This window comes from Myxine glutinosa, unplaced genomic scaffold, assembly GCF_964187855.1.
Source record: "Myxine glutinosa unplaced genomic scaffold, kmMyxGlut1.1 SCAFFOLD_3813, whole genome shotgun sequence".
In the NCBI taxonomy this organism is placed as follows: domain Eukaryota; kingdom Metazoa; phylum Chordata; class Myxini; order Myxiniformes; family Myxinidae; genus Myxine; species Myxine glutinosa.
In genome coordinates, this window is record NW_027619905.1 from 9,565 (window position 1) to 26,779 (window position 17,215).

Genomic DNA, 17,215 nt, shown 5'->3' on the forward strand with positions numbered 1-17,215 from the left:
CCCCCTCTCCTCCCCCTCCCTCCTCCCCTCCCCCCTCCCCCTCCTCCCCCCCCTCCACTCCCCCCTCCCCACCCCCTCCCCTCACCCCTCCCCACCCCTCCCCCTCCACTCCCCTCACCTCCAGCCTCCCAAAGTAAAAAGCCTGCTATCGCTTGCCAAGCTAGCCGTTCCCCCCTCCCCCTCCTCCCCCATCCCACCCCCCTCCCCCTTCCCCCCCCCCTCCCCCTCCACTCCCCCTCTCCTCCCCCTCTCCTCCTCCCCCTCCCTCCTCTTCTCCCCTCTCCTCCTCCCCTCCCTCCTCTTCTCCCCTCTCCTCCTCCCCCTCCCTCCTCTTCTCCCCTCCCCCCCTCTCCCCTTCTTACAGATGCTCTCTGAGAGCGTGTTCTCTCGTGCTCAACCGAGGCCATTGTAGTTTGTGCAAGGCCACGCCCTTCCCTACACCTACTCGATCAACCCTGAACATTGCTATGCACATGCACAAATAAGAAAGCGTGTCACTTGTAGAGTGTGCTTGGACTAACGTCTTTCTGATGATTTGTAGTGATGTATTTTTTGTCTGGCGAGAATCTACTCAAGTATTACTGTGGTCTTCTGATTTCTCAGAAACAGGATTTGGATACTTCAGATAAATACTTACATCTTTTCTTAATAAAGTTCTTCATTGAAGTTAATTTTACAAAACTGTTATCAGAGAGTGTGCTGGCCCTGCCTAGTCTACGTACAAACGTCGGGATGACGCGGATAAAAAATGCCTGCCCCACCCACTGATACAAAACAAAAGTTGGAGTATCTCTTCATACTCTCATCGTAGTTTATTCGAGTTCATTTGCAGTTCGAGTGTAGAATAAGTTTTATTGACACCAAGTAAACAAAAGAGTAAAAACCACGAGTGTCTTTCACGTCCGACAGAGCATAAATTCCTCAAGAGGCTCCGTCCCTCCACTCTGTCTCCCCGCTATTGGTAAGAGGGAAACCACACCAGTTATTTTGGCATTTCTAAGTGCAGGTCCTTGTGTGGCCTGAGGCTGGATGAAGACATTACTCTTTGAGAAACAAGCAATAAGACAGAGCTGCAAGATACAGTCAGGGTTACGTAAGACAATGTAGGAACACCATCACTGCAACACTCCACCGATCGGGGCTTTATGGCAGAGTGGCCAGACGGAAGCCAAACAGTTCAATCTTGGTTTCATCAGACCACATAATCTTGTTTCTCACAGTCTGAGAGTCCTTTAGGTGCTTTTTTGAAAACTCCAAGCGGGCTTTCATGTGTCTTTCACGGAGGAGAGGCTTCCGTCTGGCCACTCTGCCATAAAGCCCAGATCGGTGGAGTGTTGCAGTGATTGTTGTCCTTCTGGAAGTTTCTCCCATCTTGATGAGGTAGAAGCAAAATACCTGGATAAAAGGAAACAAAACGAGGAACACGGAGACAAAGAAGTTTGACCCTTTTTGTCTGAGGATAGGCAGTGTCAAGCATTGAACAATACAAAACAAAACAAAACAAAAACAATGAACGAATTAACATGAAATATTGCACAGGCCACAACAGCAACACCGAGACAAGACACAACAACCGAAAAACAGGACGAATACGGTACAGAAAACTGCTGTCAAGCTTTATGAGGTGGAAATGAGGAGCTCAGACTTTCATCACCAGCACGTGCAGAAAAACCCGAACCGGAAGACTTGCTTGTATTTCCTGATAATGCTTTTTGAAGTGGCAGTAGTTTATAAGGCATTTGTCTCCATAATTTATCCCTTTCTTAACAATATCTTTCTTCAATTAGGCTTGTTTCTTTTTTTTTTTATTCCCACGTTTATGCTTGTAAACACAACATTTACCTATTAAAATAATTACAGAATCACTGCACAAACAAATTCTTTACCATTATTCTATTTCCTCAGAAGCAAAATGTCACGAAAGCCAGCATTTATTTTCAACCAGCAGAGTCTGCCCGGCGCTGCTGGGTGAGATTTTCCGAGTGGTGGTTTTGGGTCGTGTTGGACATTGAAAATTTATGGAGTTATTGGCCTCATGGTGGTGGTTACCTTTTACCTGTGGGCAGGTGGCAGCACTGCATGACACCACATCCCAATATACATTTTATAGCAGCCGTTGGTGGCCTCAAAACGGATGCAGAGGCAAATGTGTGAGAGCTGAAAAGATTGTCCAGATTCTGAAGTACCTCCATGCAAAGTTTGCGGCCTCTGTGCTACGGCTTGGCCGTGAAAGAATAATGCACAAACACTTGAAGATATGTATGTAAATTTACAAAAATTACCTGTGTCATTCATTTCCACAACAGGTTTTTCAGATGGACTTTGATTGGTAGACGACTTTATCTGCACAAATAAACAGTTTACATTTCAGTTAGCTTTGCCATTTGCACAAAAGTACAATATATTTAGAAAACGAAGCTATATTTAAAAAGTCAATGCAAATAAAAAGCAAAGTAATTTCCTTTACTAATAACCTGCACTTCAGGTGAATAATCATGACGATTGGCCTGTAGGACCCATCATATGTTCAGCATAATTGGAATGTACAGCATATGCAGATTCCCTCCGGCCTCGCTTCACCTCCAGCCCCTTCTTGGAACCACCAAGCTTTTAACAATGTTCATCTTTCTCTTTTGAACAATCGACTTTCATACCTGATCTTTTGACCATTTCTCAAGGTGGAGGATGTTTCGAATTAGGGGCTTGATGTGCATGGGGGTCAGCACAGACCCTGGTGTTTCATGAGAAAGTAGTTCAGGGTAATGATGTTGCTGTGGTAAAGGGTGGGGTGGGGGAGGTGTAGGGAGAGGTTAAGAGAAACAAAATGATCCAAAGATGTCCATGAGAAAGGCAGAAGGGGAAGTTGTGCATCAAAAAGGAAGGCATGAAAAGAAAAAAAATAGAAGCGGAAAAGGCATAGCTGTGAGGTATGTATAAAAAAGAAGAAGAAAGTAAATTGGAAGAGATAGAAAAAGAGTAGGAGCACAGCATGGACAGAACGAGAAAAGAAAAGAGACATACTGAACAGAGCGATGGAAAGAAAAAGGCAGGAATTAAAATGGCTTTCGCAAAATAAAACCAATAATAAAACGAGAATGGCACTTCTCAACATTGACTTTTGACCTTTGAAGCAGAAATCTAATCAGTTCATCTTTTAATCATAATATATATTCCTACCAATTAAGGTCAAAATCCCATCACTGGTTCACAAGTAAGCACAGTAACAAATTTTTTTTTTTACCTCACGGGACTTCCGCCTTTGACCTCTTGACCCTATAATCTCATCCATTTATCTTTACATCATTATACAAACTTGTACCACGTTTGACTTGGTTCCCTTCAGCCATTCTTAAGTTATCATGGAAACAAAAACTGATTACAGACTCTGACCTTTGACCTCTTGACCCCAAAATCAAATCAGTTCATCTTTTCATCATAATACATACTTGTATCGACTTTGGCGAAAATCCTATCACCAGTTTACAAATTTTCGCTGTAACAGGATTTTTATCTTACATGATCTGGGACCTTTGACCTTGTGACCCCAAAATGTAATCAATTCATCTTAATGTCATTATACATAACTGCACGAAGTTTGACTTGGATCCCTTTAGCAGTTCTGAACTGCGGTAACAAAAACCTATCACGGACGGATGGATGGACAGATGCACAGACTGGACTGACAGACAGACAGACAGAGACGCACGGACAAGCGGACCACCCGAAAACACGTAGGTGTATGTGCGTCACTAGGTAGATGAGGGGTGCTGGAGGTGGACAGTAACCTCTGCTGCCAGGTGCAAATATTTATAGTAAAGGTTCCTCTTCTTCAAACAATGGTGTGTTGAAACTGCTGGGCCCAAACAAATATTAACTTTGGACTTACAGTGACAGGGGATCAAGTCAGATCGGGCAATCAAATTAAACGTGATGTCGGTTTTGAAGATCTTTGTGCAGGAGACATGGCTATCAGGCCATGTGACCGAGGATACCATAATTCTCATTTTACAGGTGGAAGTGTGCTTATGATGAAGATTTATTGTCAATCGGACTAACAGTTGCAGAGGAAAGCATAATTATTTTGTGTGGACAAGCAGACAGACAAACAGACAAAACAGATGTGCAAATGTGTCCAATGAGACAAGGTTTTTCCAAAGCAATGTGGTTGCAGGCCAGTGGGTATATATGAGTGTGTTCGGACATATCGAGACTAGAAGAAAATTGACCTGACATATTTTGAGAATCTTCATTAAAATTGTGGAACTATTCCAGATCATCTTGGAGGTGTTTCAGATAAAATGTTGCAGATGCTAATGGGAGTGATTGGACTTACCTTAGCTGTAGTTGAAGAGCATACCGTCAATTGGTCCCCTCATAGTCATGGCAGTGTAATAAGAATGTAAGCTTTGGAACTGTGGTTGGCTCATATAACTCATGGGGGTGAGCTATGAGCACAGAGGGGGATGGTTCAGTGGTAGACCAGTGTTGCAAAAGTGTTTGACTTGGCAGCAATACAGGAGGGACTGTTGGTATACAGGTAAATAGATGTGATTAAAATGCTGGCATTTTAGGTGTTGCACGAACCGAATTATGCAAGCATTTCATGTGCAGGCTTATGAAAGCAACATCTGAGGGCTGCCTTAAGGTCAACCCGGAAGACGATGTGTTCAAATACCCTCCGTACGAGGTGGAGCAAAAAGACGAGAGGAGGAAAGACAGTTTTCTTTTTTGCCTGTGAGATGTCATCCCTTTGTCTCACTTCCTGAATGTAACAGAATCTGCAGAAGCTGCAAAAAATTCGCAAGAGACATGCTCCAATCAGTATTTAAATTTAAATGAATAGATTTTTGCATTTAGCTTGGGGCTAGGTTAAAATTGGGAAATGCTTTGAGAAGATATCTTTCTTACCTTGTGCAACCATGACTAAAAAGGTATAGATTAATATTTGTGATAAAAGTGTTCCCACCATTGTTCGTGATATTTTTGTATGCAAATACTTATTCGTATGATTTCTCAGCTGCTTGTCATTCTGATGTTTGACTTTGGGCACCCACGAGTTGCACCTTTGGGCACCTACAGAAAATAAAAATAAATAACCGCAAAGTGGGCGTAACCCCTCAGCCCATGCATGGTGGAAACCAATTTCAAGATGGCTGCCGTGGCGGCCATATTGAAAATCGCAGCGTGCCCATTTTCGAAAGGAACCTTCCTCTACTCAACCCCAACACACACTGCAAAAATGGATTTAATCGGACAAGCCGTTCTGCTTGAAATTGACGGAAACCAATTTCAAGATGGCTGCCGTGGCGGCCACATTGAAAATCGCAGCGCGCCCATGAACCTTCCTCCACTCAACCCCAACACACACTGCAAAAATGGATTTAATTGGACAAGCCGTTCTGCTCGAAATTGACGGAAACCAATTTCAAGATGGCTGCACATGGATTTAATCGGACAAGCCGTTCTCCTTGAAATTGACAGAAACCAAAAGTTGACGGACGCCCAGACGTCCGGATGACAATACCCCTTCGCCCAATTTGGGCTGAGGGGTGAAAACTAATCCAGGGATTTAAGTTGAATTGGAGTTCTCTGCATCAAGCATGGGAATATGGAGTTGGCTCAAAGAAGTTCACCTTCGAATTTGTGATTGTCTTTAAAATGAGCAAATGAAAGATACCTGAAAAAAACGAGCAAGATTGTTCTGAAGGAACAAAAGGGAGAATTTGTGGACGCTCAATAAATTACTCAGCAATGTTTCTTTTGGAAAAAGAGAATTTTGACTTTGTAAAATAATGCCGAGCCTTATAGACCATCCAATTGCTTGCAAAACAGTTTGTTGGATAAAGCTGAGTGTACAGAGTGCAGAAGCTGCTCGTGAGAGATGAGAGATCAGTGTCTGCAGTGTCTCCAGATCGGTTCAAACATCTGCGCTTCTTACTTCGTTAAAATCCCTTAGCTCAACATGAGAGGAACCAACTGAAATGATGTCTTGCGCAACGAGTGGGCGAGTTATCACCGACTGAATTTTCCCTTCACCTCGTGTATATATTCTGACCTTTCCAAGGGCTGAACTAGAGGCGTCGTCATGTGATTGTATTATGTGTGTGTTAAACCCCCTCTGTGCACGTATTTATATATAGTTTCCTTTTAAAATTCTGTCAGCTCGATGGACGAATAAATTATATGTTGAACCTATTTGGAATGTTTAATTCTTCCACAGCTCACAAGAAAATGTTGCTTTGAAATATATTTTTTAATGGACTAAAAATAACTTTAAATGGACCTTTTTTTGTTCACGAATATATGCATAACAACAAAAGTAGGCTATATGTAAAAATAGAATTTCCATGGTCATGGACAGCTTAGAGACTTTGAGTACTTCAAAATAATTTAATACCTACATTATTTGCTAACTGGTATCTCCATCCGGGTCATACTATCCTCTTCAACTTAAGTATCAAACAAGCCCGGCTATGCCACTGTTAGACTTTCGATCTTGTTGAAGTGATTCTTCACCATTGAGAGATATGGCTAAAACAACATGTAACAGAATATCTCAAAGTTATGGATGGAATGGGACGAAACTTGGTGGACAGGTTGGGTGTGTAACATGGATGAATTGATTCGATTTTGGTGAAGATCTGGATCTGAACATGAGAATGAAAAAAAGATAACCAAGTAATTCTTCTTCATTGAAAGATGGGGACAAAAACGATAAATCAAATGAGCATATTAAAATTTGCAATCGTGTCAGTCTGTCTGTCTGACATGTTTGACTGCAAACAATTGGTCGTTACTTATCCAATCTCAACCAAACTTGACAGGAGGACTGCGGGTCACACAATGAGGATATAGCAAATTCATTTGCCACCCACCCATCCCCCCCCACCCCCCCCCCCCCTCACCACTCCAAAGGGGTCGTCCCCACCAATGGGGTTGCATGTTGTGGTGTATATCCGTGTTAAGATAGCTGTATCGTGGCGTTTTTCCAACATCTAACAACAAACGTAACAACAACACGAAATATAACAGCATAACATCAATCTTACTATAATTCACCAAATGTCCGTCTGTCCGTTCGAAGGTGCTGCAAAAACGACTCAACCGATCGCAACGATATTTTGGTTGGGTATTCCTGGGACCGCTTAGAGTAAAATAGGCCAGATTGTTTTTCCAATTTTTTCCCAATTTTCCGAAACACGATGGAATAATATTTACCGATATGAACAGTGATGTGGCTTTTATTGAAATTCGACAAATACTGTTTAGATTTTGATGAGAATTATGAACCTGCCGCGAATGCGGATGTGGACAGATTACGGCAATGTGTGGGTTTGATAATATCCAAATACAACCGTCATTCAATCGTAATGTTAAATCGTTAAACGTTAATCATGTTAATCGTTTTGTTAAAGTATCAAAATGATTGGAATTGAGTGAATACAATTACGATTTTGAATTCGTAATTGTGTTCACCCAACCATACGGAAATTCACATCAGGATTTAAATATTTGTTTATGTCATGAATGTTGTTAAAAGTTAATTTTTTATATTAATGTTATTTAATTTGTGATTGGAGTTATGTATTCTGTTTGGAATGAAAAAAGAGACATCGAGTTCAAGTGAATGACAAAATGCCGTGATGGTTTCTACTTTCTAAACGTGAAATTCGCGGATCGCCACATGCAGATTCGCCATTGACTGGGTATAGAACAAACGAACCCGTTTGTTTGCGAACGGGTATGTTTTTCATGGAAGTCCTTCACGAACTTGCTGTCCATGTCTGACGTGCGACTGAAGGTGCTGCAGGAATGTGGAATTTATTGGTTTAATGCTTTAGCATTCGCCGTTTCTGCATTGTCTGTTTGCTTCTGGCCTCCCACCCGTGCGTGGCACGGGTACCTCACTAGTACTAATAATATTCCGTCTCCCCAAGGGTTTTTTCCTCCTTGAAGAAGCACCATGTTGACGTGTATAAACACCTTATCATGCCATTTTGGTGGAAGCACCTCCTACAACAATAACAACAACAACAACAACAACAACAACAGGCATTTTAAGGCCATTTTCCCTGCTAGAGTGGGGGTTAGCCTTGCGGTCCCCGTGACAATCTTCTCCATTTTGCCCGATTTTCTGCATCTCCCCTTGTTAACACCCTTGCCCGCATTTCTTCTTCGACCATCTTTAGCCAAGTCTTTCTCGGTTTTCCCCGTCCTCTACTTCCTTCGACATTCATTTCCATCACTCTTCTCAACCAGTCACTTTCATCCGTCCTCAACACATGACCAAACCATCTCAAACTGTTTCTCTTCACAGCATCCATCACAGGCTCTATTCCCATCATCTTTCGCAATTCATCATTTGTCTTCCTCTCTCTCAACGATACTCCACACATCCACCGAACCATTCGCATTTCCACCCTTTCCAGCCTTCGTTGCTGCTCTACATTCATTACCCATGTCTAGCTCCCATAAATCATAACACTTCTCACACATGCAGCATACACCTTTCCCTTCAGCTTCAACGACACTCCCCTCCTCGTCAGCACGCCACTCAGTTCCCGAAACTTCTTCCATGCACATCTCACTCCAGCAACCGTTGCCATGTCTGATCCACCTTCTCCATTCAGCATGTTTCCTCGGTAGCAAAATGTTTTCACACCTTCCAGCTTCACGCCGTCTCCAAGATCCAACTCAACATTTCCTCCATCTGCAGCTCCCTCTGTGCACACCTTCCACTTGATTGTAGCTGCCACACTGGTTAATGACCCTCTCAAACCACTACATTTTTGATGAACCCACTCAGCGCACATTGTACATTGAATGGAATTCACTACAATACCCTTCCTTCACACAGCACACGGCCACTTCCCAGTTCTTTCCACCTCACCACATGCTTTACCACTTGCCATCACCTTCGTTTTTCCGATATTCACCTTCAGACCTTTTGTCTCCATACAATCCTTCCACTTGTTCATCCTCTCCTTCAGTCCATCCATACTTTCTGCAATCAATTTCTCCTCCGCAGCATGGAGGAGCACCTCCTACCAGAAGTAAAAATATTATAAGCCACAAACACATTGAATTACCTTTTGAAAGTCGCTCCTGCTGTTTAACACTAAAATGAAAGGAGAAAAAACCCGGGGTATGTTTTGTTACAAAGCAAAACTGCTTGCCAAAACTGCTGTTCCTTATCAAGGGTTTTGAATGGAATGCTATTAAACCACTTGGCAAGCTCTCTACAAGAAACTTGGTAAACAAGCATCCTGAGTATTGCGCTGTAATACATGTCCCCTACCAAAGTTCAAAGTGCCATAACTTTGTCAAAAATGATCGAATATGCAAATTTATGCACGGTTGATGCTGGTTTTCAAACTTGATCTGAGGTATGCTGAGACACGTGTGTCACACCTCGCCTCGTTGATAAGCCCGCAAGGTCGCTCTGTGGAGCAGCCTGCACATATTGCACTGTGTGAATTATATAATTACCAACTCGTGGTCTGAGATACTAGCGATTCAAGAGATATCCATTTTTTTTAATATTTCCGTTTAATTAACGATATCTGCCAAACCACGTGATCTATCGCAAATTCCAAAAGGACATTTTAGTGGACTGACATGCTGAACAGATCTGTGATGTTTCCCCTCGATTGGATCAAAAATGAGGGAGGAGCTCGGTTTTAAAAGTTCATGCTTAAAAACGTCATAACTCTGAAACCATGTGACGCATGACGTCATGCTCGCTGACTTTTTTGTTTGTCATGGGTATGCGTTCCTGCCTGCAAAGTTTGGCCTCGATAAGTTCAGCCGTTGCAGAGAAAAAGGGGTTTTCGTGTTTTCATGAAAAACAATATGGCGGCCGAACCACGTGACCTGTGACGTGACATGTGACGTCATAATTACCATTAAAATATTCTACAGACTGAGTCCCCCCTACGGTGAAAATTTGATATCAATCGGTCCTATTATTGCAGAGAAAATGGTTTTTAAAGGAAATTAAGACTTAAAATGGCACTGAGTTAAGGATCATCAGAATTATCAGAATTCCCAAAGTTCAAAGTGCCATAACTTTGTCAAAAATGATCGAAACGTTGTGAAGTTCGAACTCGATCTGTAACTTATCATGAGGAAACCATGTGCCAAGTTTGAAATCATTAGCATTCAGAGTTTAGAAAAACAAGTCCGGAAAACTGTTCTTTGCGTGACGGACGAACAGACTGACGGACGGACAGACTGACGGACTGATGGACTGATGGACTGACAGACTGACAGATGGACAGACGGAGGGACGGCGTGCAAACCTATAGTCCCCTCCGGTGTACACTGGTAGGGGACTAATAAACACACCCCTGATATTCTTGAGGCCCGACCCTTGATCTACTGTAATCGATATACCCAAAGAGGAATGGCCCTTCCTAACGCTCCCACAGGGAACGTTTGTACGAGTATTTCAAAAGGCTGTGGAGGAATGACAAATCTAGGTGGATGAGTTTGTCAGGTGACAAGAGCAAGTCCATTCAATTTTGGTTCAGGTCCGGATCAAGATCCGAACAACAGTGGAACACCAAACATAAACTGTTCAACCTGGCGGAGGTATGCGCTCTTCCGAGTGCTGTTGTAGTTTGTCGTGTGTCATCCAAGCCACAACATCTTCCACTAGGCCCCAAAAAACAAGGTCACTAGAGTTGTTGTTGTTGTATAGCCCCAGACAGGTCTCTCAAACAAGCCCGCAGCACGGAGACAGCTGATCAATCTTGCAGGAGCGACCCAGAGATCCCCTAATCAGGGATGATGTATCCCTGCTTTCATGAAGTCAGGGCTACGACAAAGTTAGAGACAGGGAGGGATAGAGGGAGAGAGGGGGAGAGGGAAAGTGGGAGGGAGAGAAAGATGGAGGAGAGAGAGAGAGAGAGAGAAAGACAAGAGGGAGAGGGCTGGTCCATGGGGACCCATGGGGTCCATGGAGTCCATGGGCACTCTGACAGTGACCGCGCTGCCCTAACAAATCTGGGCAGCAGGGAAGAATGGGGAAGATTTGCCCCCCGACTTTCGTTGGGTTGTACAACCACCACAAAGATGCATCCTCGATAGTTGTGGTCACTAGAGATGTTAATAATGGTGCAAAATCGCTCCTGCGAGAACAATCGGCTGTCTCCTTGCACGGGCTTGTTTGGGAGAACTGTCCGGGGCTATACAACAACAATAACAATTACTTTTGAAAATGTTTTCGAGCAAATACATGAACACAGAAACATACCAGGAAGGTGAGACGGTGCTTGAATCCAGCGACGTGGGCCAATACAGCAATGGCATGCAGAGTACCTCTGGTGTTGCATAGTGAACAGGAATAAAGAACCACTGTGCCCGATGTTGGCAAATGCTCCTCTATATGATACAAGCCTGCAGATTGAAAAAAAACAAAAAAAACCCAAAGATTGAAAATATGATACAAGCCTGTATAAGGTTTTCAAATTCAGAACGTATGGAGTTAGTGAAGTAAAATCAACACAGCAAAATAGATAACTTACACACAGTAGTCAAATTTGGATTTTGGACATCTGACAATACATAACGGCAGATGTAAACCAGAACGGCACTCAGTAGAGTGCATACTGTACAATGCACGTTTTGTATCCCACTGATGGGGTGGATCTGGATCCGGACCTGAACCAAAATCAAATTGGCTTGTTCTTGTCACCTACCCAACTCATTCACCTAGTTTTGTCATAATCCATCCAAATTTTTTGAAATATATGCTATTTATCGTTTTTGGCCCATCACCCCAGCACTTGTTACACTGCTTTTCAAATCTCCTGGCAGATGATTGTCCTTTTTGTAAGAAGTCTGAAAATGTTTTCCATATCGATGTTGAATGTCAACGGTTGGCTCCTTTATTTATTTTTCTCCACAATTATTTTGTTAGGATTGGTTTGATTTTTAACACTTGTGTTTTCATTTATGGCTTGGACATTTCACACAAAAATGTGAATGATATGTTGGGTAATTTCCTGCTTGCTCAGGCAAAAATGGCAGTGTACAAATCAAGAAAAAGGAAAGTTGATGGTCTTGGAGCTAATGATGAAAATGCTTTGTTCTTGTTTAAGAATCTTGTGATAAGCTGTGTAAAATTGGACTTTGCTTTCTTCTCAGTAACAGGAAGGTTGCCACAGTTTGAAGCCAAATGGTGCAAAAAGGAGTTATTTGTAAAGTCCTTGAGAAACGTTTATTGTTTTGTGAAATGTTTTGCATATAATCCACTGTATTAACCTTTTGTTTTCTGCTTTTCTCCCTGAAATGAGATTGTGATCCGTATTGGGGGGTTTTCTTTTCTATAATAAAAATCTACAAAAGTCTCTCTGTCTCTCTCTCTGTCTCTCTCTCTCTGTCTCTCTCTCTCTCTCTCTCTCTGTGTCTCTCTCTCTCTGTCTCTCTCTCTCTGTCTCTCTCTCTCTGTCTCTCTCTCTCTCTGTCTCTGTCTCTCTCTGTCTCTCTCTCTCTCTGTCTCTCTCTCTCTCTGTCTCTCTCTCTCTCTCTCTGTCTCTCTGTCTCTCTCTCTCTGTCTCTCTCTCTCTCTGTCTCTCTCTCAGATACAAATATCCACCAAAGTGTTAACGAGTGCTCTCGGGAACACCTTGGGAAACTTGTGAAGGTGCCTCCAGACAAGACCGCGGGGGCAGCGGGTAATACCCCAGATCCTGACGACATGTTATCTGACGTGTCTGAGTCCGAAGATGACATTGAGACAACCGCGCTGTCACAAGCGATGACAGGTCACTCGCAGGTATCCCCTCAACTCATTCTTACCTTCCTTAATGAAACGTATCGTCACCGCAACATTGTCATTAAAGACTATTTCCGTGACTTGGCTGCATTCATTTGCACCGCAAAGTCAAATATCAAAGCGCGTGAGGATTTTGACCCGACGAAATCTCAATTCCACAGGTTAAGAAAGTTTGTTACCCGAGCAGGTACGGAGTGTTCCCAAGCACAGGGCGATTTCATTACCACGGAATGAAAAACATTTCCTTTGCGACCTTAAACATGAATGGTGGGGGTGCAAGTCACCTCCGTCAGGCCCAAGTCAAAAACTTGTTTGACCGTAAAAAGGCAAATGTTCTTTTACTACAAGAGACCCACATCACACCTAACGTGGAACATGACTGGTGCCAAACTTTCAAAGGGCAATGCTATTTTAGCAATCTGTCAGCCTCATCTGCTGGGGTTGGGTTTTTTCTAAAGCCAGGTCTAGCTTTTGAGTCTTGTCATTTTCAGGAAGTCATAAAAGGCCGGCTTATTTCCCTTCAGCTTGCACATCAAAACTTCCGCTGTACCATTTTCAATGTGTACGCACCTAGTGAGAGCAGGGACCGAAAGGCCTTCTTCACCTCCATGGTAAACCACCTGAAATCAGTTGATCTCGACCAATGTGTGTGCATTGGTGGTGACTTTAATTGCACCTTTGACCCTTCGAAGGATAGAAACTCTGCAGAACCCCACCCCGAGTCCCATGCGGACCTATCCCGTTTCTTTAAGACGGCCGGTCTCCTGGATGTTTGGCGATTGCATCACCCCAACATAGTCCAGTTTACCTGGTGTCGATGTGCCAATGGCCGGGTGTCTTCGGCAAGACTCGACCGCTGGTACATTAATGTACCCTTTAGGAACGTCGCGGCCTCTTCAGGTTGTTTTCCGTCATTGTTTTCAGACCACCATATGGTAACCTTAGATCTTTCTTTTCCTCGACCCACATGCAGAATTAGTTACTGGAAGTTTAACGTTAAACTTTAAGAAGATAGTTTATTTACAGACTCCTTTCGTGATTTCTGGGCTGAAATGAGTACTAAAAAATCTTCTTTCTCCTCAATTAGTCTCTGGTGGGATAACCTAAAGGCCCAAATTCGAGTATTTTGTCAACAATTTAATTCGCACTGTGCCAATGTAAAACATATCACGATGGCTTGCTTGGAAGCAGACATCTTAAGGTTAGAGAGCAAGTTGGCCAATGAGAGCAACCCAGTGAACTATCGGTTGCTTCTCGAGAATAAGGCCCAATTAAGGGATTTGATCCATGAAAAAGCAGCGGGCACACTAGTTCGGCTAAGAATACAGAATATAAAGGTTTCAGATACCCCAACTAAGGCTTTCTTTTACCTAGAAACTGTAGAGAAACCAGCACGACTTATATCTTCGGTTTTGGACCCAGGGGGGAACATCCTAACAAATCCGAGTGATATAAGATTAAATGTAATCGATTTCTTTTCTGAACTTTTCAAGGCCAAAACAGTTTCTCACGAAATGATGAATGTTTTGACCTGTCATCTTCCTTCCGTGGCTGAGGCCCAACGTCTGGAACTGGATGCTCCAATTACCCTTCCAGAGCTAACCGGTGCACTTGCTGAGATGGAGTCGGGAAAAGCCCCTGGCATCGATGGCCTACCGGCTGAATTTCCTTCGGCATTCTGGGACATTTTGGGCCCAGAGCTGCTCAATGTTCTGGATGCATCTCTTTTATCCAGAGAATTACCGCTCAGTTTTAGAAGAGCAGTACTCTGCCTGCTACCCAAGACTGGCGATCTCCGACACCTGTCAAACTGGCGTCCGATCTCTTTGTTGTGCACGGATTACAAACTGTTTTCCAAGGTCCTTGCGAACCGGTTGAAGACAGTTATTGGGGACCTGGTGTCACCTGATCAAAGTTGCGGCATCCCTGGCAGATCCATCTATGACAACATATTCCTAGTCAGAGATTTGTTAACTGGTAAATGTGTCAAAGAGGATATTGGATTGGTGTTTCTTGACCTTGCAAAGGCCTTTGATAGCATTGATCATGAGTTTTTGTGTCATGTGTTACAAGCTTGCGGGCTTGGCACTAATTTTAGAGCCTACATAGCTTTGTTATATGCAAACATCTCCAGCTTGATCAAAGTTAACAATGAATTTTGCCCACCCATAAAGGTTCAGAGAGGGGTAAGGCAAGGTTGTCCACTTTCAGGTCTATTATTTGCCCTCGCCTTGGAGCCCCTCTTAATCGCCCTCAGAAAGGATATCCCTGGACTTGTCCTTTCTCCAGGACACCCACCTTTGACCCTGTCAGCTTATGCCGACGACCTTTGTGTCATTATAAAAAGAAAATGCGACAGTGACGCCATGGCAAAGTGTTTGTCGGACTTCAACCTTGCCTCATCATTAAGGTGCAATTGGGGGAAAAGCAAGGCTCTGTGGATCCCCTTTCCAAAAAATGACTTACCTATGCCACCGTTATTACCACCACCTCCCCTTCCTGCAGAACTAGTGTGGGCAAACGATGGCATCAAGTATTTGGGCGTCTTCCTCGGTCCTCCTCAGTATGCCCAGAACAATTGGGACAGGATCATTGACCAGGTAGATGGGCGTTTGAGCCGATGGAAAAGAGCTCTACCCCACCTTTCCTATAAGGGTCGCGCGCTAGTTGTCAACAACCTCGTCACTACCCTTTTGTGGCACCGGTTCATCTGCCTGCAACCACCGGAGGTTTTGCTCCAAGCTATCCAGAGGAAACTGGTGGATTTTTTTTGGGGAGGCTACCACTGGCTTCGACCCAGCGCCATATGTTGTCCCTCGGCCGAGGGTGGTCATGGCCTAGTCGATGTGAAATGCCGCCTGTTGGCCTTCCGGCTCCGCTCCATCCAACGCTTGCTTTATGCAGAACACCTACCAGGAAAGCCCTTAGCCTGCTCCATTCTTCAACGAGCTGGGAGGCTCGGATACGGACATGAACTTTTCCTGACCAACCTTCAACACGTCGATACATCTCTGCTCCCAGTCTTTTATCAGAGCCTCTTGAATGCCTGGCAGGGCGTTTCGATAAGTCGCCAAACAGACTCGTATGGCACGAACATGTATGCACACGAGCCTTTATTTTTCAACCCACTTTTCCCCGATATCCCGAGGAGTCGCGACTTCTGCCAGCATTTTATAGTGGCCAACATCCTGAAAGTGTGTCATCTCCGGCACGACTCTGGACAGGGATGGAAGCCTGCGAACGAGCTGGCGGACCTAACAGGTGTTCGGTCCAGGAGGCAAATCGGGAACATACTAAGAGCGGTGATCCGAAGGGGCCACCAGCTAGGCCTACATTGGACGCAGGACGCAGAGGTTGAGCCCACAGTCCCAAAATTAGGTGTCGCTTTTACCCCAAACGAGCTGCCCCCCATGAGTGCAGGGTCACCCCCCTTCCATGCTATGAGCAGCAAGAGTATTTATAGGTCTTGTGTGAAACTTCTTCTTGGGGACCCACCTCTAGCTGGGGTTACCCGGTGGAAAGGACTCTTGCCTCCCGGTCCCCCCTCTGAGCCTTTATGGGATACAATGTATGCTGGACTTATTTCTAAAAGAACAGGTGACCTTCAGTGGCGTTTGGCCCACTGGATTGTTCCTTCCAATGCTGTCATTCGTTTTTTTCCCCCATTTCCGGCTGTTGCCCCTTTTGTCCGGTGAGGGAAGATTTGTTTCATGCTTTCATTAATTGTGAAAGACTTTCTCCTTTGTTTCATTGGTTAAATTTTATTGCCCATAGATTGCAGGTTACCTTTTCTTTGAAAGCTTACATCTTTGGCTTTCCTCCCAAAAAGGGAACCACATTTATTGTATTCGGGTTCCTAACCGCAACCGCTAAACTGGCCGTATACCTGTCGCGGAAGGTGAAGCTGGGCGGCAGACCCATGCAGGAATGCAGTATTATGGTGTTTTTTTAGTTCGTTGGTGTCAGCAAGGCTCAAGCTTGAATTTGGCTGTGTCCAAACTGCAAACGACCTTGCAAATTTTGTTGCGACCTGGTGTGTTGGAGGGATTTGTGAGGTCCAAGATAACAAATTGTTAATTTCTGTATAATACAGTGCGGGTGTTTCTTATACACTGTTCCATGCTTCTCCTTGCCGGCATTTTTCTCCCCCTGGTCTTGACCTACTCTTTCTTTCTTAAGTCTCTCCTCAGGGTTGCAGATGCGATTGTAAATTTGTACATATAAAATTATGCCTAGTTTAGAAATTATGCCTAGATTTTCTCCTCGTGTTTTTTTTTTGGTATTTGCACCTTTTCTGTCGCTTGGTTTGCAGTGCACCGATTGTTTTTTCCTTCCGGGATTGCTATGATTTTACTGATTTTCCTGGATGAATTGCTTTTGGTGGTACTCTTGTTTTATACTTTTATAATAAAAAGAGTTTAAAAGTCAAAGTCT

General features: G+C 43.8%; 1 long non-coding RNA gene across 1 annotated transcript; it reads right to left on the reverse strand.

The window, feature by feature from the left end:
- Positions 1-832: 832 nt before the first annotated feature.
- LOC144889439 (uncharacterized) lies at positions 833-11,396 on the reverse strand. Its single transcript, XR_013621742.1, has 3 exons — positions 11,258-11,396; positions 2,655-2,771; positions 833-2,343 (listed from the first exon to the last, which is right to left on the reverse strand). It is a non-coding gene; the product is annotated as an uncharacterized LOC144889439 (long non-coding RNA).
- Positions 11,397-17,215: the final 5,819 nt, after the last annotated feature.